This window comes from Rhineura floridana, chromosome 2 (assembly GCF_030035675.1).
Source record: "Rhineura floridana isolate rRhiFlo1 chromosome 2, rRhiFlo1.hap2, whole genome shotgun sequence".
In the NCBI taxonomy this organism is placed as follows: domain Eukaryota; kingdom Metazoa; phylum Chordata; class Lepidosauria; order Squamata; family Rhineuridae; genus Rhineura; species Rhineura floridana.
In genome coordinates, this window is record NC_084481.1 from 61,049,509 (window position 1) to 61,075,379 (window position 25,871).

Genomic DNA, 25,871 nt, shown 5'->3' on the forward strand with positions numbered 1-25,871 from the left:
CACATGGGCAGGGACAATAAGAGTTGGAGTCCAGCGACATATAAGGGGCCACAGGTTTCCCATCCCAGCTCTAGGTGGTCCCCACCACCAAGGCAGCAACATCATACAGAGCCGGAGCCAAAGAAGTTTAGAAACTTTATCTTGATTTAAATCAAGGCTTTCTCTTGGTGATTTAAATCAATGATTTAAAAGCTCCTCCATGAAAGGGGTCAAGTTAGTAGAATGTTTTCCTGCTCCACAACCCTTAAAGTAGCAAGGTCTTTACACATTCAGAAGGTGCTTGCGATGATGCGGCCAACAACATGTCCTCTCCACCCTTGCCCTTCTTGGCTTATTAAAGCTTGCCGAGGGGGTTTCACCGAGTGGTTCCAGGGTGTGGTCAAAGCATCATTGGTTCCAGCCACCTTGAAAGAGGCCCACCCTGGACCCATTGGTTTGTGACAACTACCGACCGGTTGCAAATACCCCCTTCTTAGGGAAAGTGATTGAGAGGATTGTGGTGCAGCAATTGCAAGTACTCTTGACCCATACCAGTCTGGGTTCAGGCCTGGTTATGGGACTGAATCGGCCTTGGTTGCCTGATGGATGACCTTTATCGGGAGAAGGACAGGGGGAGTGCGACCCTGTTATTCTTACTTGATCTCTCAGCAGATTTTGATACCATTGATCATGGTATCCTTCTTGACTGACTTGGTGAGCTGGGTATTGGAGGCACTGTTTTACAGTGGTTCCGATCTTATCTTCAAGGTTGCTCTCAGAGAATAGCATTGGGTGACTGTCTTTAGGCCTCCTGGCAGTTGTGCTGTGGAGTGCTGCAGGGTACCATCTTGTCCCCAATGCTGTTTAACATTTATATGAAGCCCTTGGGAACAGTCATCAGGAGATTTGGGGTAAGATGTCAGCAGTATGCTGATGATACCCAGCTCTATTTCTCCATGACATCTGAGTTGGGAGAGGCTGTGCAAGACCTGGACTGCTGCCTGGACTCGGTGGTGGGCTGGATGAGGGCCAATAAACTGAGCCTGAATCCTAGCAAGACGGAGGCACTGTGGGTTGGTGGTTCCCGAGTTTGGATAATTGGCCAGTTGCCTGCTTTGGATGGGGTTGTACTCCCTCTGAAAGAGGGGGTGCTCCTGGATCCATATTTGTCGCTAGAGGCCCAGGTGACCTCAGTGGATAGGAGTGCCTTTTACCTGCTTCGGCTGGTAAGACAGCTGTGGCCGTTTCTGGACCAGGATAGCCTGACCACTGTTGTCCATGCACTGGTAACCTCCAGGCTGGATTACTGTAATGCGCTCTATGTGAGGCTGCCCTTGAGGTTGGTCCAGAAGTTGCAGCTGGTGCAAAATGTGGCGGCAAGACTGCTTACTGGGGCAGGGTATCACCAACATGTCACCCCACTGCTGAAAGAATTGCACTGGATGCCCATTTGCTACCGGGCAAAGTTCAAGGTTCTAGTTTTGGTGTAGAAAGCCCTATACAGCTCGGGACCAGGATACCTGAAAGACCGTCTTACCCCTTATATACCCAGTCGATCACTGCGCTCTGCAGGTGAGGGCCTCCTGCAGATATCATCTTATCAGGAGGTCTGTTCTGCACAACATAGGAAACGGACCTTTTGTGTAGCAGCACCTACCCTGTGGAATTCCCTCCCCTTAAATATTAGGCAGGCGCCATCTCTGTTATCTTTTCGGCACCTTTTGAAGACTTTCCTCTTTCAACAAGCCTTTTAAGTTAAGACCTATCCCAGTCTGCGTCTGTGTTGGAATTGCTTTTTAATACATTTTTTAAAACTTTTTTTTCTAAACAATATGTTTTTTTAACCCTTTTTATTTAAGATGTTTTTAAAGCTTTTTTAAAAAAATGTTTTTTAAAGTTGTTTTGTTTTAATCTATTTTAAGGTCTGTTTTTATGTTTTTAGTGCTTTTGTTTTCCGCCCTGGGCTCCTGCTGGGAGGAAGGGTGGGATATAAATAAATAAGTGTGGTTGCCAGGGACTGACAGAGAGGCAGTGCTTCTACCTTTTAAAAGTGCCAAGAAAAGGCTTTGAGAGAATGGAGCTGCTGTCCCTTCCTCCATCCACTTCCTCACGCACCACCCTCTCCTCCTTGATGTAAAGTGAAGTGTAGGACTTCACATTTCACCCCGCAGCACATGAGCAGGGAGGGATCGCTAGTGAGGGAGACAATAGTATGTGAGAGGAATGATGGGGAACCAAGGCAGCAGGCAGCTTCATGCCTCAAACCATTTCAACATAGAAACTAGCAATCCTGTTTGAGGACGGGGCTGTTTTTAATGCCAGGTCTAAGGCCTGGAACATGTAAAGTTCAAAATAATGTTTTAGATCCTAGGGGAGGTTAAGGCAGTTTATGGAAGAAGACTCCCCCCACTCCATCCCACACTGTTCAGTAGAGCCTTAGCCTCCAGGGAAGCTTTGGGGAGGGAAGTGGGGAAGAGAGACAGGAAAACTTAAGGAAGTTCACTGAAGGAAACATAAGTTTAAGAAGGTGCCAAGATGGCTGTGTCTACTTTCCAGTCCTCTATTTGAAGGGCTGTCCAGTCCAAGTCTGGTTTAAAAGATAGAAGAACCTTAAGGAGCGAGATCTGCCTTCAAGTTGTCTATCCACAATTAGTACCTACAGCAGACTGAACAGGCAAGCAGGCCATCTGGTTAGTGTTCTCCACTATGGCATTTCTATTTAAATTTTAGTAATTCTTCGTAAATGTGCATCTATGCATAAAAATTAATGTATGTACATTTTATACAAGCCCTCTTTTGTGAGGTTTTATTATTTTATTTTTTTGCCAATGCGTAAGTGGGCCACCATACTAGGTGCTGAATTTTCATTTCCTTCATTTCCTACTACTACACACAAAGAGGGCTTTAAATTCAGCAATTGTTTTAAAAGATAATCGGTGGTTGGCTTTTTGTTTGATTCCCATAAGGCCCCCAGAATCCAGAAGATCACTTCTTCACTAAAAGAACCCTGGAATTGAGAGCAGTTTTGCCACCATCCCCCTGCCTCTGATTTCACAAACTGACCTGTCTCCTTACTTTGCAACACTTGCAGAGGCACATTGGACTTGGAAGAAGGGAAAGAAAGAGGAATGGAAAAGAAGCAAAGAAGTTGAACAGGTCTTGGCAACAGTGATGACCAACTCCACTTAATTTGACGTTCCACTTTTATTCTGGGACCTAAGCCATTAATTTGTAAATGAGAGCAAAGTTAATTTATAGTCCCATCCATCACAATAAAAGTATCTTCACCCCAAACAGAAAACCCCCATTAGCCAGAATGAGCTCTAGTAAAGAGCAAGGATAAGTAGCCACACCTTTTATGGTGGTGGTGGTGGTGGTAGGGAAGTCTGACAAGATGTCAACGTCTCAAATCTAATCCTGATTATCGTTAGTAGTCTGGTGAAAACAATTAATGTAGTAAATCAGTGTCTCCTCTTCAGAATCCCATGTGTTGCATGGCAATAATAAATACCTCTTTCTGTGATTATTCATTAAAATTCAAAAAGGTATTTGAAGAGGAAGGGTGCCAAGAAATAATCAACCAATATGAAACATTATGAGTTTTTTTTTGCCCATGTTGTAAAGGCTCAACAAATATACAGTGTGTGTCTCCTGGGGGCAACTATGCTCCCTCTATGTTCAGAAAATTCACAAAGCCAGCTGGATTGTTTCAAGACAGGTGAGTTGCCAAGAAAACCTGCTCAGAAGTTCAACCATCACAGACTAACCAGAATGAATTCTGAGAACTGAAAGCTTAGTGAGTGTGTTGAGACTACGACCTGGGAGACCAGGGTATGAATCCCGACACAGCCACAAAGCGCATGGGGTTACCTTGGGCCAGTCACTGCCTCTCAGCCTCAGAGGATGGCAATGGCAAACCACCTCTGAATACTGTTTACCTTGAAAACCCGATTAATAGGGTTGCCATAAGATGGAATCGACTTGAAGGCAGTCCATTTCCATTTTGAGAATTCTCTCTGGTAGAGATGCCTACTGCATCCTGCCTCCCTGGCTATGGTTTACTGGGAGGAGGGAATTATTATTGAGTCTGTAATGTAGATAGATACACTGAACCAGTTGTGGAAGATGTCAAGAAGGTATTTGCTTCTCCTCCCAACACCAGGAAACTGCCAAGTAACCCCCCCCAATTCTCACTTTGCAAAGGCCATTAAGCAAGGCCAGACACACCATCAGAGAATTCTCAAATTCCACCACCCTATCGCTGTAAGGTTAAGAGGGCCCATTATGGTACCTTGCCCAAGGACACCCACAATATCGATACTTGGACTGGATGTATCCCATTCCACTATTCTACATTACCCAATTCCAAATGTGTGGAGTTTGATTATGGTTAATACAATGATGAGAAAAATGAGGTTTTACAGAGTGGTGTTTTTTTACTTAACATGTTCCATGGCCGTATCCTAAAAATGAAAGCACATTATTGGCAGAGCCTTGATACCTTCGACTATATACTCTCGCTCATAGTTGAAAGGTTTAAAATATGGACATATTTCATTTAAGTTGCAATGAATTTCAAAAATGCAGAGACTATTGATAGCCACAAGAGAGCATATCTGGTGAATGCCTAAAAATTACGGAGTAAGGGAGCAATCCAAACTGCCAGGATGAGTGTGAGGATCTGGCAGATCTTCACCTCAGCTGGCTTAAGTCCCTTACCCCTGCTCAGTTGGAGATACACTGACCTTAAGTCCCTCATCCCAGCTCAACCAAAGCCAGCATAAGTCCCCCCAAAAGGGATGTTTCAGGAGCATGGCGGGGGGGGGTTAAGCTATATCCTAACTCCATTCCGCTCAGTCACATGACCTAGCAACCTGGCGAACTTACACCAGCAAAAAGGATGGTGTAAGTCCAACTATTTTAAAGGCTCATTTTCCTTCAGCCAGGTTTTGGCCAGCTTAGCCAGCAATAGCCTCACTCCTGAATGAGGTTGGATCTGGTGTATTTAAGCCGGTATAAATTATGTTGGCTTCCCAGAGTTAGAATTGCTCCCTTAAATTAGTGAATGCCAACAATGACAATGAGAGGATTTGTCCAGTCAGCATTCACAGTTCTATTATATTTTCTGTGTATTTTAACTATATGCATGCAGAATTGGCAATATCATATTTTGGATATTCACTGTAAATGCTGACAAAATAGAAATCTCTCAACTATGCATCTTTGGCATCTACAAAAAAAAATATTCCTTGCGACGTTAAAAGCATTTCAACAAGACACACATCAAGAGCTTTCAGAACTCTCACAGACATTGTTGACATGAGCCCAACTTCCAAATCCTCAAGAATTCCCACAATATCATACAGAATATTTGAGTAAAGGATTATTTCATTTTCTATATGGTAATTTTTCAGTACTGTTGAACAGGCCTTAAAGGGACCCCAATAAGCCGCATCAAGTAATATAGGCACTATTAGTTCTATATTAAAACCATTTCTAGTGCCTATGCATACAAGGATTATCAGAAACCCAGGACTATGATTGTTCAGCAATGGTCCATAGTTCAGGTATCACCACCAAGCCTCAAATATCAAACTTGTCTCAAACAGTTTATTATTGCCTGCCACTTTCAATTTACCTGTAACACAAAAGTTGTTTCTAGTGATCATGTCAATGTGTTTCACAAAGTTTATTTGATTAACCACGCTTAGCAGCACAATTCTATCATGCTTACTTGGAAGCAAGTCCTACTGTGTTCAGTGGGTATACTCCCCAATAAATATATTTAGAATTGCAGTTGAAGAATATCTGCTAGATCTTTTCACAGACACACGATCTCAGAACAGCCATACCTGCCCCATGTCTGGTGCAGGGCAGGTGAGTATAGTTTGTGCGGAATGGCCTCACAGGCCAAATTGGGACCTGTGTTGGGCCTAATTAGACTTGCAAGCTAGAGTTCCCTCACCCCTGCCTTAGAGACTGTAATGGTGAAAACTGTTCTCCACACACACAAAATACCCCTGCAAAGGAAGCTTCTGTTCTCCTGCATTCTCAGGAAGCTTTTGAATTTATTCAGAATTTTGGTGGGTGTATTTCTCCACTGATTTCTTTAAAAATAAAAACAATTAACAGCTGTCAGGCACACAGTAGGCAACCTCCCCAGCTTCCTGTGCTTACAGAAAAGCTCACCTGAGGACATCATGGGTTCTTCAGGAAACCTGGACACGCAGGAAGGCTGCAGAGTGAAGCCCACTAGAGAGTTGTACAGAAAAAAAGATATTCAAACACTTTTTGGCACTGTGCATAAACAAAGCAGATCTGGCATTTAACACTGGTAGAAGGAGATACAAAGTGGAAACAAGAAAAACCCATAACTATGTACAAAAGTATTTATAGAGGAGTCCCAACATAATTTCAAGCAAAACATAACCTTTTCTACAAAATAGCTGTCCAAAGAACAAGCTTTATTCTAGTATCAGCAGATGGATTCTAGAAGACACATTTTATATTGTTTATGTAAAGACCAGGACCAAATTTGAAGTGGTGCCGAAATGTCTTAATGTTGGCATGGTCCCTCAGCACAGAAGAAGTTCCCCACTGTTAAGTTGTGGTCTTGAGCTCCCTTCAGTTGACACAAGATACGGGTTTCAACAATGTCATCTATAGGGCTATATAGTGACAGCCCAGGAGCCTAGAGGTGAAACCGTATCCCTTTGAACTTCTTACCAAATTAGACCACAGTGTTAAAGGTGCCAGGGATTAATTAGAGTGCAGCTTTCTGTGCAGTTGTTCTAAGGCTTATCATGTCCCCTCCTTCTGCTACAGCACCGTTTGCAAAACAGCAGAGAAAACATATACTTGAATGTGTCTGTTCTGCTGTACGGAACTGGTCTTTATGGTGCACTGAAATGTTTATTTTAAAAAAATTAAAAACCACAGCAAGCAAAGAGTGAGGTAGCAAGGCAAATGCTATGGATGTGGAATAAGAACACTGCACAGAAAACTAAGGATATGAAAAAATCTGGTGATAAACAGACTCCCAAGTTCACATATAGAAGGATTAAACAAAAACCATAGCAATACAGACATGAATGCTTAACACAACTCTATGCATATTTACTCATGTGCAATGGGGCTTGCTCACTAGTAAGTGTGTTTAGGATTGCAACCTAACAGTGTTTTCTTGTGCATATTTACTCAGAGTAAGGATCCATTTAGTTCATTGGATTTATATTTTCCACTAACTGTGCTTAAATTTTATTTATTCCATTTTTACTCTATTCTTCTTCCAAGGAGCTCAGGATCGGTTTTGTTGTTGTTGTTTTTTACATTAAAAAGAGTACATCCTGCCCTTTTTCCAGATGGAATTCAATGCGACCAGCAAAAAAAAACACAAACAATTATAAAACAATCAATAGTTCAGGCAAATAAGAAAGCAAAAGATTAGTATAATACCTAAGAAAACAATGCCAAGACAGCTATCAGAATTAAAATATCAAAATTCCAGAAAGAGGAATTATTCTGACTGGCATCTTAAAACACGCATATCCAGTGATGGAGCCCAATGCAACTCACTTGGCAAGGCATTGCACAGGGTGGGTGCCACTAGATAATAGGTCATAGCCCTCACCACCAACAAACAGGTTTAATAGGATTAAAGGACCTAGAGAAGGGCATCAGAGAATCACTGAATGATATGGGGAGGCTCATATAGAAGGAAGTGGTCCTCAAGGTATGCAGATCCCAAGGTACTTAAGGCTTTTAAAAGGTTTAACGCCAGCACTTTGAGTCGATCCCACACACAGACTAGCAGCCAAGATAGATCTCGCAAAACTGGCATAACAGACTTAAAGTACATAACACCTGCCAGGATCCTAACTGCTCTTCACACCAGCTGCCATTTCTGAACTATGTAAAGGAGGGCAGCCCTACACAGAGCATGTTCCAGTAATCTAATCTGGAGGTCTCTAGGGCATAAATGACAGTGGTAAGGAAGGTTCTTAGTGAACCAGCTGAAGCTGGGAAAAGGAATCCATCACCACAAATGCATCTTAGCAGGAGTGCCATGTCAAGGAACACCCCCAAGCGACAAACCTGGTCTTTCAGGGGGAATGCAACCCCATCCAGGACAAACAGTAAATTCAAACCTGAGTCAGATGGCCCATCCACCAACAGTACTACTGTTTTGTCTGAACTAAAGATGGTGGTTACGGTTCTATATACCAACTCTGCAAAGTAGGTAAAGCTGAGAGATAGTGACTGGCCCAAGTTCACCCAGTGAACTTCATGGTTGAGTGGGGATTTGAACCCAGTTCACCCAAGGATTGTAGCTGTAGAAGGAAAATATGGTAAAAAATACAAATAGCAACACCGAGATTTAAACAAGAATTGATGAACCGAGACCAGAAAAGCCAGAGTCAAGTGATCTTCAATCTGTCTTAGCTCTAAGATAAGTGACGAGAGCCTTATTTGCTGCCTATCACTTTTTGCCCTCTAGATCAGCCTTTCCCAACCAGTGTGCCTCCAGATGTTGTTGGACCACAACTCCCATCAGCCTCAGACAGCATTGCCAATGGTCAGGAAAGATGGGAATCGTCATCCAACAACATCTGGAGGCACACTGGTTGGGAAAGGCTGTTCTAGATTAAAAGAGGACAAATTTTATTGCTCCAAGAAAATAGTTGTAGCTCATATCTTAAGGGTCTAATTCATGGCCTGATAGAGGTTTATCACAACTGATATCTATGACAACACTCCTATTGATTTACTGAAAGGTCTCTTCAGACACTGAGGTAAATTCATTTAGATCAGGGACAAAAAAAACCATTACTCACATTCCTCATCTGAAAAGGCCTACCAATGGTACAGTTCTCAAAACCACTTTCCACTTATTACTCCTGGAGCAGCAGCACTATTTTGAAAATGAAAGAGATAGAAATTTCATTCTCTGCAAAGGAAAAAGCTTACTCCACAAATGGAAAAGGGCTACAGGAAAATGTATGAAGCTAATTATTTTCCAGGATGACCACTTACTACCCATTGATAAAAGTTAATATTCCTCTTATTCAACTAAAAGGGGGGCTTTACATTAGTTATTTATAAATGGGTTTTGTTTCCATTAAGCCTGGAGCAGAGTTATTATTTTGCCAGCTATTTGATGTCGTATAAATTCTATGCCAGTTTCAGGAGTGCAAGCCTAAAACATAATGAGCCTCCTGATCCAAGTGGAGGATTTCATTCCATTTTAAGTGCTGCCCTTGAAGTCAATGCCAGTACAAAATTGTCTCTGATGAGCAAAAGTAGCTGTGTTTCCAGTGACACCTGCAAAGTGTATGTATTCAGCACTACTCTCTGTATGCTGTTATTGCAGTGTAATAATACACAGGCCTGAAGCAAAAAACTAGTGACAAAATAATGGTATCTTGCAAATCCCCTAACAGAAACTTCTCTTCCAAAATGTAACTTAAATCAGGGCAGGGGAGCCTGTGGCCCTCCAGATGCTGTTGGACTACAGTTCCCATAATTCCTGACCACTGACCATGCTGGCTGGGCCAATGGATGTTGTAGTTCAGCCACATCTGGAAGACCACAGGTTCCCCAGCCCCAGCTCAGATAAAGGGAACATAAATAAAAATTGTCCTTTGAGCCGTGAGAAGGCATGTAGGACACTGGTTACCAAACGTTTGAATTTCACCTATGGCCTTTTCTTCTGGACTGACATTTTGGTGCTAAACTCCCTTAATCCCAGCCCCACTTCAGCCATGTGTCATTACTGGCTCCAGCACCTGCAGCTTAATAACTTTTATAGGTTCCCACAGCCTTCAAGTTCCTGATCTTGGAACCAGAGACATAGGATTATACTGTTTCTAAGCAACCAAGATGTTTTCCGCAATGATGGATATCTATAGATAATTCAAATTAGCCCTAGATCCATAATAAATATGGTGCCTAGACTAACGTACTGTGATCTGTAAGATTTTAAAATTAAGTTCTTTTGTAACTAGAGACACTTACTTCCACATCATTATATTCAGGATTAAGGTGTTACATATCCTGCCAATTCAAGACCAGAGAAAGTACATTACAACTCCATGAACTAGTGTGTGTTTGCCCCATAATGAACTCTTGACTGAAGAATACAGAACTGAAAAGCTTTTTGACAAGGCACCCTGAATTTCAAATAATTTTTAAAAGCCAATGATAAAAAAGGTATCCTTAAAAATCTCATTTTCCTATTACTTATTCATCCTTTTTTGAGCAAGATTGAAATTCTGTGCTGGTTTACTGTTTAAGCAATAAAGCTGTTAATTGTGTTGCTTACAACTGAAGCTAATTGGCTGAAAATATAAAGTACTTGATAATGTTCATTTAGGAAATTGAATGTCCCAGAAAGCCAGTGAGGTGCAAGACAGGATAAGTGAAGCTCTCAGAAGATATGCAACAAAACAGTTGCTCTGTATGGACATGAGGAGGGGGGAGCAATAACATGTCCCCAGCATAATAAGATTATGTTTGAAAAGGGAATTTATAAGAAAGGTAACTTTATGAAATAATTTTTCCCCCGAACAATAAAAAAGCAGTACCTTTGTTTATCACACTTTTCTCTTTTGCAATCAATCACCTTTGCTCTCTTTACAAATACAGTATAGCCAAGGAGGAATACGAAGGAATACCTAATCAATTTCAAGGAATACCTAATCACTTTGAACAAGTTCAAATCGGCAGGACCCGATAAATTGCATATAGAGTATTGAAGGAACTGGCTGAAGAACTCTCAGAACCACTGTCCATTATCTTTGTGAAATCATGGAGGACTGGTGAAGTGCCAGATGACTGGAGGAGAGCTAATGTTGTCCCTATCTTCAAAAAAGGCAAAAAGGAGGAACCAGGGAACTACAGACCAGTCAGCCTAAGATCAATCCCTGGAAAAACTCTGGAGCAGATTTTAAAGCAGTCAATCCGTAAGCACCTTGCAAACAATGCAATGATTACTAGGAGCCAACATGGATTTATGAAGAACAAATCCTGCCAAACTAATTTTATCTCATTTTTGGGGGGGGTAACCTCCCTTGTAGACTGTGGGAATGCTGTTGACATAATATATCTTGGCTTCTGCAAAGCTTTTGACAAGGTGCCCTATGATATTCTGATTAGCAAGCTAGCTAAATGTGGGCTGGATGGAACTATCAGGTGGATCCACAGCTGGCTCCAGAATCATACTCAAAGAGTGCTTATCAATGGTTCCTTCTCAAACTGGGTGGAAGTAACGAGTGGGGTACCACAGGGCTTGGTCCTGGACCCAGTGCTCTTCAACATTTTTATTAACGACTTGGATGAGGAGGTACAGAGCATGTTTAATTGGGGGGCACAGCTAATACTGTGGAAGACAGAAACAAAATACAAAGGGACCTTGATAGGCTGGAGCACTGGGCTGAAAACAACAGAATGAAATTCAACAGGGATAAATGCAATGTTCTACATTTAGGAAAAAGAAACCAAATGCACAGTTACAAGATGGAGGACACTTGGCTCAGCCATACGACATGTGAGAAGGATCTTGGAATTGTCGTTGATCACAAGCTGAATATGAGCCAACAGTGGGATGTGGCTGCAAAAAAGGCAAATGCTATATTAGGCTGCATTAAAAGAAGCATAGTTTCCAAATCGCGTGAAGTATTAGTTCCCCTCTATTCAGCACTGGTTAGACCTCATCCTGAGTGCTGTCTCCACACTTCAAGAAGGATGCAGATAAACTGGAACACAAGGATGATCAGGTGACTGGAAACAAAGCCCTATGAGGAGAGACTGGAAGAACTGGGCATTTTTAGCCTGGAGAAGAGAAGACTGAGGGGAGATATGATGGCACTCTTCAAGGACATGAAAGGCTGTCACACAGAGGAGGGCCAGGATCTCTTCTCAATCGTGCCAGAGTGCAGGATATGGAATAATGGGCTTAAGTTGCAGGAAGCCAGATTTCAACTGAATGTCAGGAAAAACTTCCTAACTGTTAGAGCCATACGACAATGGAACCAATTACCTAGAGAGGTAGTGGGCTCTCCAGCACAGGAGGCATTCAAGAGGCAGCTGGACAGCCATCTGTCAGGAATGCTTTGATTTGGATTCCTGCATTGAGCAGGGGGTTGGACTTGATGGCCTTATAGCCCCCTTCAAACTCTACTATTCCATGATTTTATGACTTTGATGCTTTAAAAGTATGTACAGCTTTCATCTACAAATTTTATAGACCAGTGCAGGTCCCACACAAGGGTTGTCCAGGTCAACTTTTTGGTGTCTGTAAACAGCTTCAAGGATAACCCATTCCTGATATAGGTCAAACTTGTTCCTTATTTTCTCCCCGTCCAAACAAATTCAGGCCACCCACTTCCATTCTCATCTCAAATAGCTCAAGGCTGTGGAATATTATATATTCAGGTATTTGTCACGGTCTTAAATGATCTAATAATATTTCAGCTGGGTTGTGGGGACAGTACAATGTTTTTGTTTAGGTATCCCAAGATTTCATAAAACATTAGAACTCTTTGGGTGAAGCAAGGTGTTCTGGAAACATAATAGAATATCTAACCATTACATTAATGCTGTTTTAGCTCAAGCATTTATTCAGCAGGATGGGATACATATTCTCTAATGTGCTCTGAAACACAACTATAAGCTTACTCAACTGATTCTAAGTGTTTGCCACATGAAAGAGAACGACATATGTAAACTTGTTAAATACAATCAAAGCTTTATTCTGCACCCATGCCAAGGATCTGAACAATAGTACTAAGAATGCATTCTAAATAGAACAATTATGGTCCCCATCTATTTACCCTCAATGTTATGATAAAAATCTTACTGGTTTAGCCATACTTAAAAAGCTCCCTATAGATCCACAACAGAAGTACTAAAATGCACATAATTTTCACGATATAAGAATCAAAACACAAACATTACAGTACTTTTTCTTGCTGTAAGAAAAACAACACGGCATACCCCAAAACTATGCTAAACTTGGGCTTATCAAATCTAAAGTTTTGGGCAATCCCCATTCGTTGAAGTTTTGGTTGAGCTACCTGCTCTATCAAAATATAATTTAACACTTCAATGTAACACAAAGATAAATTTTCAGTTTCAATTTCTAAGGCAATAAACCACCCCAGTCTCCAATTTGCCCAGCAAATTCTGGGTACATTCTAATTTACTGAGATCTGAACTGAAAACAAGCTGAAGGTAAACACATGTAGAAGACAAAGCACACAAGCTTTGACCCCCTCCTCCAACACACTTATTGTTTCTCACCTTCCAACTTGTGGAACATGACAGTCTAAAGAAGGGGATCTTATATTAGTGGAGATAATATTTGAGTTCTAAAATCTGTGACAGGGTGGGAGAACAGAGCTAGTGATCTCATCCCCATTGCCCTCCTCAGGTGTTTACATAGCCCTCTTTGTAGCACCTGAAGAAGACTGTAGTTTGTCGACAATTATGGTATGTTCCTAAGCGGCCTGGTCCTTGGCCAAGCCTATAATTGATTATTCTTATGTGTGTTTTTCTATTTGTCTACAAAGTACCATAAGCTCCAATGGTACTATGCATGAATAGTAAAAACAAAGAGAATTAAGCTTTATCAGAAAGAGCTATCAGAGTCTAAAGCAGACAAAGCATTCTGCACTGATTTTAACGTTTCCTCATTAGTTATTCTTTAAAATTCCAGCTAGAAAAATGTGTTAAGAATAAAAAGAGGAGAAATGAAAACGTTCCACTACATAAATTACATTAAATGTATTACTGTTGTGAACAGCACCTCAAATAGATAGAGACCCAACAGGTATTCCACATTCACACCAGGACTTTTCAGACCCATCATGTCCATCATAGAGCACTAAAAAGCAGTTCAATATGGCACAAGGCTGCAGGCAGAACAGGAAATCAACCACCCCATCCAAATGTGAGCATAGGCAATCAAGGCAAGCATGCACCAGACTCTTTGGATCCCAGACTTAAAGCCAGAGCTCAATTTAAAGTTAAAAAAACTCATCAGGACATCCCAAGGCACAGGATCTTACATTTCTTATAGAGGTCTGAGAATCTTGCAGGGAATCTTGTGTCGCAGAAGGTTGTTATGCTATCTGATAGCATATCAGTTTTTATATTTATGAGGCATGTGCCAATATGATCATTGCCATTTTGAAAATTAACCGTCTGTTTCCAAACCGAACTATACCCTCATCCCACACCAGGAACAGCTAAGAACTCCCCCCCCCCACCCAAGTGAACGGCTGTTTCAAAAATGTGGACAGAAGTCCCACTATGTATCAAGAATCCCCTGCCTCCCATAAAAAGGATCATTGGCCTGTATGCATACCTTGGCATAAGTGATCTCATTGGGTAAAAACAGCTTCAGTCAACAGTTTGAAGCTGTTGATGGGGCAGGGGGAAGAAAACAAATCAATTGCACATTTTGGTTTTTTGGCAAGGGTGCTGAAGGAAGGAGTGAAAATGTACAATTATAGCTATGCTCCAGAAAACTGCACACAGTCATGCACATACACAGCTTTCTCCTACTGGATTTGGAAAGGAAAGAAGAGGATAGTCTGGTCCACAAACACTTTTCTGCAAGGAAAGGAACCCTCTTAGAAGTCCTCTTTTCACACACACACACATACACACACACACACACATCCATTGTGGTGCCAAGTGCATCCCCATGGAATGATTATGATACTTATCACATATGAGCCACAAAGCAGAATGGTTGTCAACTTGTCCTGAAGTTACATTTTCAGCAGCAGCAAATAAATATTAATATGGCATTGTATGAGTTTTAGAATAAATGTGTAGAGTACACAAGCTGGCCATTTCTAAGAGTTATAACAAGCAAACTGTATATTCTTGCCAAAAAAGAAAGCTTTAGAATATCCTAAAGCTACAGTAAGCAACCATAAGAAATTCCACTTCAGTTAAACGCAGGCCTTAATAGTACCCAAAACAGATGGCCTGTCAGTATATTGTATAATGCTGGATACAATCCTATGATTTCTTACTTTATTTTTTAAAAGGTGCTGTGACCAAGTTTTGTAAGTCACTCAAAGCAACTGTTTACAAAAACTATTCACAATCCATAAATAACTCCAAGATGTCAAATTTCTGATAAAGAGAAATGAAGATACATTCAGACAAATTTGACTTGCAGAGGTTTAAAAAGAAGCTGTTCTTCCAAGATGCAACAGCCAAATAGCAAGGCACATTACTTACAAAAAAAAGTCAATTTATCTTGAAACAGATACCTGAATAGCCATCTGTGCCTTATCCAATACAACGCCTATTAACTTTATACAACTATAAATTATCTAAACTTTAGGTCTGTTTACAGGGTAAGTAACTACATGGTGCTGGTCATGTGATCTGGACCAAGATGCTGTCTCCTATTAAAGCTAAGCAGAACACTGCCTTGTCAGTGTCTGGATGGAAGACTGTCTGGAAGTGGGGACCCCATTTAAGTGGATAATATTACTTAAGGCAGACACAGATAAATGTTTCTGCAATGGCAGCTGCACCACAGGAGATAATGGATGAATTTGGGGCTCAATTTGTAAAACATGGAGGGCCTCTATGGCCCACCTCTGCCTGTGCTGGACAGCATGCAGGTGGAAAATAGGGCAAAAATGATTTGCACATCTCTGTCTTGCTCCCAGGCTCTCTTCAGTGGGACTTTAAAGCACTCCAAGAGCTGCCTTGGTTTCCTTTCAGCTGCTAGTCCAGACAAAGTTTAATTCTGATTTAAAACAAACAAACCCTTGGGGACTTCAGGAGTTTCACGAACATAGTGCTGTGTGTGTACCATTGCCTCAGGCTAAACAACAAAAGGCTATAGAGTGTAAATGAGTTTCAGTCAGGAGATATGTTTAAGCTACCCTTAAACCATTCTGCACTAAAAACATTATTATTATCATTATTATCATTATTATTATCATCATTATCATCATTATCATCTTGCAATTATGTTAAGATTCCAGATGCAGTTAAAAAAAGAAAGAAATGCTGTGAACTGTTTACTTTTCTAATGGATTTATACCCCTACTTTTTAGGAAAATTTTCCTTACCAGGCAGCTCACAAAATTAATAATATAAGAACCCCCGCATACTGCATCAGGCCAAAGGTCCATCTAGTCCAGGATCCTGTTCACACAGTGGCCAACCAGATGCCTATGAGAAGTAGTTATAAGCCACAGAATTAAAACCAAGAACTCACAGCCACAGAACAATCAAGAATTTTAGCATGTGTTTTTAAATTGCTTTTTAAAAATGTGCTTTTAAATTTGTATATTTGTTTTTAATGTTTTTAACTGTTGCAAACCGCCCAGAGAGCATCGGCTATGGGGTTGTATACAAAAGAAAGAAAGAAAGAGCAGTTAGTGATAGATGTTAACACATTAAAAGTTTAACGAGGTATATTTAGATGAGGTGCTAGTAGTCTGTACCAGTGAGTACTGTCACAAAAAAAACCCTGGTTGTAAGAAAGCACAGAATCTTATATTTTATTATAGTACAATTCAACTGTTCTCAGACGACATACAAAATTGTTCTTCTTAAATCAGTTTGCATTGGGGATGCCACAAATCTGATTTTCCACTTCCAATGCAAAAATTGCAGATTTACTTTTACGGAGAATATGCACTAAAAGTAACAAATCTGAAAATATCATCAGTAGGCTGTGGGGTGGGGGTGGAGAGCAGCAAGTGGATGCATATAAAAAGCAAATGATTTAGATCTGTACTGCAAAAATAGAGTATGCAATGCTATTTCTAGATAGCATCCTAGAAAACAATACCAGACTACAACAAAGAAATATCTGCAGAAATGAAGGAACAGGTTATTCACATCTCTCTAGTTGCTGTATTCTTTTATGTGATATAACGGTTGACTACCTATGAATAGTTGTGACCATTGCCAAAGCCTTATAATTCACAGTGCTCAGGTATATTAGTTTGCATAATTTACCAATCAAATAAATGAAAGTGAACCAAAATGCAACTAGCACAAATTCTTTAGCTTGCAGATACTCCCACTGATTTTATTGTATCAGAGTGCTAAGCACTGCCCATTTATATTTCAACTCTCAAAACAAAACTGCATACTGCTTATGGTACACAGGAGAGCCAGTTAATGTTACCAGGCCAATGTGATTGCCAGGGCCTTGCCCAGCTGCTCAACAAAAGTCTAAATGAGAGACTTGTATGAGAAACACTCATGATGGTACTGCACCTCTCATTGAAAACAGGAGTGCTGCCATGGTTGCATCTGCTCATTCCATGAAGATTAGGATTAGATATTAGGAAGACCTTGGGCCAGTCACTGTCTCTCAACCTCAGAGGAAGGCAATGGTAAAACCACCTCTGAATACCATTTACCATGAAAACCCTATTCATAGGGTCGTCATAAGTCTGGATCAACTTGAAGACAGTCCATTTCCATTTTCAAACATGATTGCACAGAAATAAATCCCACTGAACTCAAAAAGTACGCAACTGATCAAACCCACCCTCCCCCTTCTCCATGTTACCAAATTCTTCCAAGCTACACAGCAAGTGGATTGAACTGTGAAAGACAAACCCAAATTGTGTTTGCAGTTTGACAAATTTGTAGGGCAATACAATATCTCAGAGAGGAGGTCTGGTCTCCTGCTCCCCGGTGCACTCGCTATAGCTGCCCAATTTCCCTGCTTTTTAAAGTTTGATAGAAATATGTCTTGGCTATAGGTACATTCTTAAACCTCAAGGTTTTTTGCCTATTAGTGAATATAATCACAGATTTGCTACAGAAACACATACTAAATGAATAGTTTGAATTTAATAGATGCACAATAGTTGTACACATGCTCAAAATTACATGAGTTAAGTATTTCCCTCTTAAAAGCCGAAACATTTAATTATTCAAGGGAAAAAATGTACAAACTAACAGGACAACTGAGCATCCTATTTGTGCAAGCCATAGCTTATCAACTCCAAAAGAACCCTGTAGCATTTCCCATTTAAATTATAGATACTGAAGCTTGAGGAATGTTGGCTTTGTCAACATGGTTCATAAATATCCCACAATACTACCTCTTTTAAAATTAGTAGATTATTGGTTATTGAAATCAATTATGTGGAGCAGAAATCAGTCTGGGGTTACATTTACAATCCACAGATTATGCCCCAATGTTGTCTTTGTGATAGCAGAAAGCACATCTGCTTGCACAAGATGAGGCACTCAATTTACACCAGTCCCTTCTAATTAATAATTGCTATATTCCATACTTTTTCAGAGGGTCCCCAACCCTCAAGAGCAGCTTTTAAGGGGTTCAGGGGGGGATGCAATGATTGGGGAGGTTGGCAAACATTGGGTGCCCTGCCTAGCCCAAGTGGAAGTGCTTTCCGCTAGTACAAGGCCACCACTAGATACAATCTATATCTCAGATTCACATACACACAAAAAAACTTGATTCACAACAGGTCTAGACTGTTTGATGAATGAGCTGCAATGTAAGCTATGGCAACAGTAAACATAAAACACTTTTATTTGTTTTGTTTTTTAATCATTGAAGTGTAGTTGCTTAAACATATTCTCAAAGAATAGCCAATTCTATCAGAAGCATAATCATATTCAATACCACACATATTCAGTAACAATAAATATTGCCAAAAAGACCACACCTGAGACTACAACAGTCTGGGTTTCTGGACTTCTGACATCCGATTAATGGTTTTCCATCAGCATGATAATAAAATCTAAAATACCAAAGCAGTTCTGGGAACTAAATCTTGTTTACTAGAACTGGACTATACATTTATTTCTTCAAGAAAGCTCTGTAAGGCCATACTACTTGGACTTAAGGTGAATTTAAGATAGATTCATCTCGTACATATGCTTAAATTCGTATCTCATTGCATGACTTCAAATCTGACATGTGTATTGCCGTCACTGAATATTATAACCTGAGATGCTGTTACAAGATAAGACCTTTTATTTGTAATAACAGATTTGTAATAGCTCATTCAAATGAGAGGGAGAGCAGCAGAGAGAGAGAGAGATTTAAATAAGAGAGAGAGAACAATTGAAAATATTTCCTGAAGAAATAACCCTGAGGAAGTTGTTCTAGTTACTTTGCCAAAGACACATCAATATTATTTGCCCCAATATTTTACTGAAACATCGGACAATTTATAAGCATCAATGTATTTGTGAGAAACCAGTTTAAGGTAAATCCTCACCTCTTTTCATTCCCATGTGTCAATTATTTGATGTTGTACTCATCAAGTGATGAACACGCCTAGATGAAATCATCCGTGCATCCTGATGCTATGCATGTTAACTTTGAAGTCAGTCAGTGGGCTCTCCTGAACCACTACTGCAACCCATTTTATCACCTTGATATTTACTCAAAGCAGTCTTAAGGCTGCGATCCAGGGCACACTTTTAAGAAAGCCTAATTGAATGCAGAGTGTCAAACAATATTGTGCTAACACACCTCACTGATCTCCTTTTATATCACACTAAATCCCCACTTTATAACCTAACTCCCACTCCAACACCATTGTTCTAAATAGACTTCAATGAGACCAATTTTGAAATCAAAAAGTTACTTCAAAAAAAGTTATACTACCAAATGTGTAAAATGACACACTTCGAAGAAAAATGGCAATTTATTTTATTCATTTATCTATCAGTAACCAGGTTTTGTGGCAAGCAAACAGTTCCAAAGGAAAATTTATGCAGAGACTTTTGAAGTTCACAATCATTTTAAAAATCCCTCAGGACTGAAACAGTTAATCATTTTTACATGTCAAGATACTATTCAGGACAGAACGTACAATATTATCTAGACTTCCACATTAGAAAAAAAAGTGTGAAATCACTCCACTTGCATTACCAATACAAACCACTAGTAGATGTAGATATGATCAAAGTCTAAGAGAACAATCCTGCATATGCTTACTCAGAAGTAAGTCCCACTGTGCAGTAAGTGTGCAGAATATTACAACTAGAGACTGCAATTCTAAACACACTTAATGAGTAAACATGCATAAGATTACACTGTGTTTAGACTCTCATCTTTCCTTAAAGAATCACTTTTCAGTAAGTACTGGTTTTATCTATCAGTTCTCAGCATCTTGGACATAAGTCTATTTTTCAATGAAAACAGCATCACCCTAAGCTTCAAACTGAACTGTGGGGAGCAACTTGAGGAATTCACAGAAAGATATACATACAGTACACATATCATCTGAATATTTGAGAGAGGCACATTAACTTTGGGCAAACATCACATTACTAAAAAAAAAATTGGGCCCAAAAGTGTCTCTTATGTATAAAAAAGAGTTTATACAGCTTTGCATCCTTACCTATCACCCAATGAATTTCAAATCTTACATTTAACACATTCAGCCACAGACCTGGTTTGTTCCTCATTAGAGTGTCTGCTATAATACTCAAAACTAGGATGTAGCTTGAATTTAAATACCACAAAGACCCACGTTTATAATTCTTTTAAGCTTTTGCTCTGAATTAGTTAACCATCAGGCTGCAAAATATTTTGCCATCACTGGGGAAAAGTTTTAAAAGAAAAAGAAATCTCACTTTATTTAACATGAAACCAAACAATCTTTCATGGGTGGAATTGCCTCTCGAATTCGTTTGTATATCGCCAACTTCAAACTTCCCCCAGAGAGCTATTTCCATTCCTGCTCTTTAAAGCTCGCCTGCTTTTGATCAACACCTTGGGCCATTGACTGACAATGACACTGTTGCTTGTTGTTGTTGTTATGTGCCTCCAAGTCGATTAAGTAAATACCATCAGACATAGAACGGGGAAACGATCGCGCTCTTGAGCGTACACTTGAACGCGCCAATCAATTCCCCAAACATTTCATCTGTTGCTGCAGATCACAGCGTTTGGAACCAGGCAGGCAACAAAAGCCTCATCTGAGGCTCCGCTCGCTCTCTCAGACAGCTTTTTGCCTCATCCTCTACACTTGACCCTCCTTTCCCTTTTGTGCTCGCTTAAAAAAAAAACCCCGGACAGAAGCCTTTACTCACCGGTTCAGTGACCAGACCCCTGCCTCCGGCCACCCGCCCCATCCCACAAGCTCACAATGCAGTGACCGAGGCTGGCGGCGTGCACTGCAGTCCTCCTATGGAACGCTCAGCCTCCCAGACACTCCAGCCAGCCAATGAGGACGCGGAAAGACGCGCTAAATTCTTGGGTTGCTTCGCCATTGGCCAGTCAATTAGCATGGCATGGCTGATCTGAGTGTTGAGACAAGCTGCAGGGCTTGTCGCCCGTGTTTAAACAGAGAGAGAGAAAGCAGAGCTGGTCTCTGCATGGAATGGCTTCGGGAGACGGCGCATGACCCGCTTCCAGGACTGTGGGCTCCTTCATAGTTAACTGGGGCTAAAGATATCACCCCGTTATATCTAATACCCACTCTGGCGTTCCGCTTCACAGAATCCATGGAAGTGTTCCCCTCCTTACATTCCTGCGGGTTTGTGGCCTCTATCCAGCCCAAAAGCTGCGGAGCCCCCCTTCCCAGACTTTCCCAGTCGCTGAAGCCTTTTTCTCTTCCCCCCACCTCCCACTCCAGACTAGAACGACGGCCCAAACCCTCTCCCGACGCCACCATGGTGGACAATGTAGTTTGAATGCAGGAGGCGCGCCTAACCCCAATGCTAGTCTACTTCTCCACTGGTTGAGAAAAGAAGCCGCTGCCACCACCTCAAACTGTGGCAAAATGAGAGGCAAGAGCCCCTTATCTGACGGGCCAACGGTGACAAACCATGGGATCCTACAGCCAACGGATCTCAAGAAATAAGTGGGCATCCTTCTTGGCATCATTTCTTGCCGCTGCCTTCATTCCTATCTTCTGATGCTGCCCCATGGGCAGCTTCACCTGTTGTTTCTAGGGCAGTGTTTCTCAACTGGTGTGCCTACAGATGTTGTTGGACCACAACTCCCATCAGCCTCAGACAGCATTGCCAATGGTCAGGAAAGATGGGAATTGTGGTCCAACAACATCTGGAGGCACACAGGTTGAGAAACACTACTTTAGGGTCTTCCCCATTCTAAGTATTTCCCCCTTCTCCTTTTTTTTCCATCATAAGAAGTCAAATTCCTTCCCTTGCTCATACCATCCCTAGGATGGTGCACCATCCACCTGCAGATCCTAAGAGATGCTTCTATGATATACCAGTGACATGAAGAACAGATAGCACCTACACAACCTAAAAAGAATGCTGCAATTCTTCAAAACAGGGCTAGTGTTAGGTCTCAGAACCATCTGGTCATTGTCAAGGCCCCAGTGCCTCAGGAAAACCCAGCAGTCCCACCCTCTACCAGCTTTTCCTCAGAAGAAGGAGTCACCACCCTCACCAGACAAGGGGCCCCTGGGAAGTTCTGCCCCCCACCTCATTAGTGGCAGCAACAATAGCACCAGTTGTCCAAATGCCAATGTCTGCAAGAGTATTTATTTATTTATTTAGAGGATTTGTATACTTCTTTTACACCTTTGTCCTTTTTCAGACCATTATTATTATGATCATTATTAATACTAATGACTCCCTCCCATTAGGAACATGCTGTTCAATAACTATGTGAAGCCTCTGGAAGACACCATCAGGGGCTTTGGAGCAAAGTGTCACCAATATGCAGATGACACCAGCTCTGTTCCCTTTGACATCTGGACCAGGTAATGAACAAGCCCTGGGTCAATGTCTGGCCCTGATATTAGGCTGGATGAGGGCCAAGATTCTGAAGGTGAATCCTGGCAAGAAATAAGTTTTCTAGGTTGATAATTCCCATGTCTGGGAAACAGGCAAACAACCTGTTCTTGATGGGGTTGCACTCCCCTTGAAAGAATAGGAGTGTAGTCGGGAGATACTCCTTGATCCAGCATTGGCGCTGGAGGCACAAGTTGGCTCACCACCTAGGAGTGCTTTTTCCCAGCTCCAGCTGGCTTGCTATCTGCAGCCATTCCTGGACAGGAACAGCATGATGGTCACTGTGACCCATTTGCTGGTAACTTCCTGATGGGATGACTATAGTGCACTCTGTGGGACTGTCACCAAGGAGGTTCAGAAGCTGCAGCTAGTGCAAAATACAGCAGCCATACTGTTAGTATTTCAGCTCCCTGGGGTGATATTACACTGATTTTGAAAGAATTGCACTGGATGCAAATTTGCTACCCAGCCAAATTCAAGGACTTATAAGAGTCATAAACACCACCTTCCCTGGGGCCAGAGGACTGCAACCTATGAAGGAGTGGTTTGTTGGGCCAAGCTAAACATGACACTAATTCCAATGCTTGTTACTGCATCTTTTTTGTTCTTAACAATAACAGATGCATGGAGGGGTGGTTTTCCTTGGAACTGTAGGTCACAGGGAGATATGGTTAATTCTTTACTGTACCGTCACAGTCCTGACAAAAAAAAAATATCATGGCTGCTATTAGTTCTGGGAAGGGAGTTTCCATTGGTTCAATTCCCGGCATCTCAAGGTAGGGTTGGGAGATATTCTGAGCTGAAATCCTGGCGAGCTTCTGCCTATCAATGTAGACAATACCAAGCTAGATGGACCAATGGTCTGACTCAGTATAAGGCAGCTTCCTGAGTTCCTGTGATGAAGGTGGGCTGAAGCAACAGGCCACTAAAGGCTTTCAATTATTTTGGCATGGTATTATATTTTACCACCACTGGTACAGGAGGGGGAGCATTTGGACTTTTTTGCCTTGAACATCAAAATATCTGGGGCCATCTCATGGAACAACTTATAGCCCTGACAGCTATATTTTCACATTTATCATGACTGAAATATTTAAGTCTCCAAAAACTGATAGATAACTCACAAGAAGCAACCCTAAATAACCAGAATGTTCGGCTATGTATATTTAGCAGTATATATAATTCAATCCAGACAGTGGGTCAGAGTGTGAACAATTCATGTTGAATAAATCAAGACAGGAAGCTAGCCAGTTTTCACTAGGCCAGAGGGATTTCTCTAGTTTCCTCCCACAAATGAAGTCACAGATCTCCAGCATGTTGCAGAATGTGGAGCCGACAAGTAAGAGGAAATTAGGATAAAGTCTTGCTCATTGTTTACTTTACTTCGTACTTCCATAAATATTAATTAAATTGGACACAAAATGAGACGAGGTCTTTGGCAGAGTGCTTGTTGTTCAGTCTTGGTTCACCTGAAGGAAAAGTCTGTTATATTCAGAGTTTTCCTATACAGTGGGGCCCCTCTTTACAGCGCTTCGCTTTACAGCATTCCGCTAATACAGCGGTTGTCAATTGCAGAAAGGCCCCTCTCCTACGGCGCTTCTTCCGCTTTTACGGCTGTTTTTGCTCATCGTGCGCCATTTTTGTGTCATTTTCGCGCAATGCGCACCATTACCTTCAATGCGTTCTGCTTTACAGCGGTTTTCGCTTTACAGCAGGGGTCCGGAATGTAACCCGCTGTATGAGTGGGGCCCTACTGTATATATATTTCACTTGGTTTCACATAGGGCCAGTAGGTTCATCTTCATTCGCTTCTGGTTTATTTTGGGGTTCAATTCAAGTGATGATTATATCTCTCAAAGCCATAAATCAGGATGAGGAGCCTTTTTCAGCCCAAGGGCCCATTCCTTTGTACGCAACTTTCCAGGGGCCACATGCCAGTTGTGGGCATGGCAAGAGGCAAAGGAGGATGGATCCAGCAGCAAAAAGTGGGTAGAGCAATGGATGTGACACTTAGGTTTGACAGTAGGCTACATTCCAGGTTTGCAAGAGTCAGAGGTTTCCACACATACACCTCTCCATCCAGGTAAGCATCAAGGACTCATTCCAGCCAGCAGTCAAGGAGGGCACAGAGCAGGGCCAGAGAGGAGTGTGGCCTGGGGAAGAGTCCTGAGGGCTGAATAGAGAGGAACTGAGAGCCATTTAAAAACCTATGATTGGCTAAATGTAAATGTACTGCCTTCAGGTCAATTCTGACTTATGGCGACCCTATGAAGAGGGTTTTCATGAGGCTGAGAGGCAGTGACTGGCCCCAGGTCACCCAGCGAGCTTCATGGCTATGTGGGGATTCAAACCCTGGTCTCCCAGGTCATACTAGTAAGGCTTTATTTATTTATTTATTTATTTGTAAAACTATATGCTGCTAGTCATTAAAAAATCAAAGCAGTTTACAACATATAAACACAAGATCAAGCCATATAAAAATTTAAAATCAGAAATCATTAACTAACTACTGCAGAAATATATGTTCTCAATTGTCTGAATAGGCCTGGTGGCATAGAAAATGTGTTTTTATGTCAGCAGCCATTTAAAGGTCAGAACAGAAGGTGCCTGCTGAATCTGAAAATCTTGGTAGTGGTGTCACCACTAGGGCTGCCAGGTTTAATCCCTGAGACTGATCCTGTATCTTTAGGAGAAAAGAAAGTCAGCCAAGTGCAGGTCTTCTTGCAACCCGGTAATGGGAAAAACCACAAGGTGGAATTCTCCCTTCCCCCTGCACAACTTTTAAAGATACAGAAGACCTCTTGGTTGCCAGGCCCAGCCTCCCAGAGGTTTTCTATATCTTTAAAAATTGTGTAGGGGGAAGGGAGAATTCCACCTTGTGGTTTTTCTCATTACAGTGTTGCAAGAACACCTGCACTTGGCTGACTTTCTCTTCTCCTAAAGATACAGGATCAGTCTCAGGGATTGAACCTGGCAACCCTAGTCACCACTGGGGGCTGCCCAGTTGGCATTGGCCTGTGACCAGGCCTTTTCAGTGGTGGTTCCCCATTTGTGGAATGCCCTCCCTGATGAGGTGTGTGCCTTCCTCATTATTGACTTTCAGGATGAATTTAAAAACCATTCTTGTTTACCCAGAC

At 41.5% G+C, this 25,871-nt stretch overlaps 1 protein-coding gene across 2 annotated transcripts in view; it reads right to left on the minus strand.

Moving 5' to 3' along the window:
- LYPD6 (LY6/PLAUR domain containing 6) overlaps positions 1 to 21,148 on the minus strand; it is a 66,992-nt gene extending 45,844 nt beyond the window's left edge. Inside the window, exons 1-2 of one of the 2 annotated variants that reach the window (XM_061608831.1) lie at positions 21,058 to 21,148; positions 6,169 to 6,231 (exon numbers count right to left, since the gene is read on the minus strand). The gene's annotated coding sequence lies outside the window, so the exon portion shown is untranslated. The remainder of the gene's footprint in view (positions 1 to 6,168; positions 6,232 to 21,057) is intronic. The other variant, XM_061608832.1, reaches the window with a different exon arrangement.
- Between the last annotated feature and the right edge of the window lie 4,723 nt (positions 21,149 to 25,871).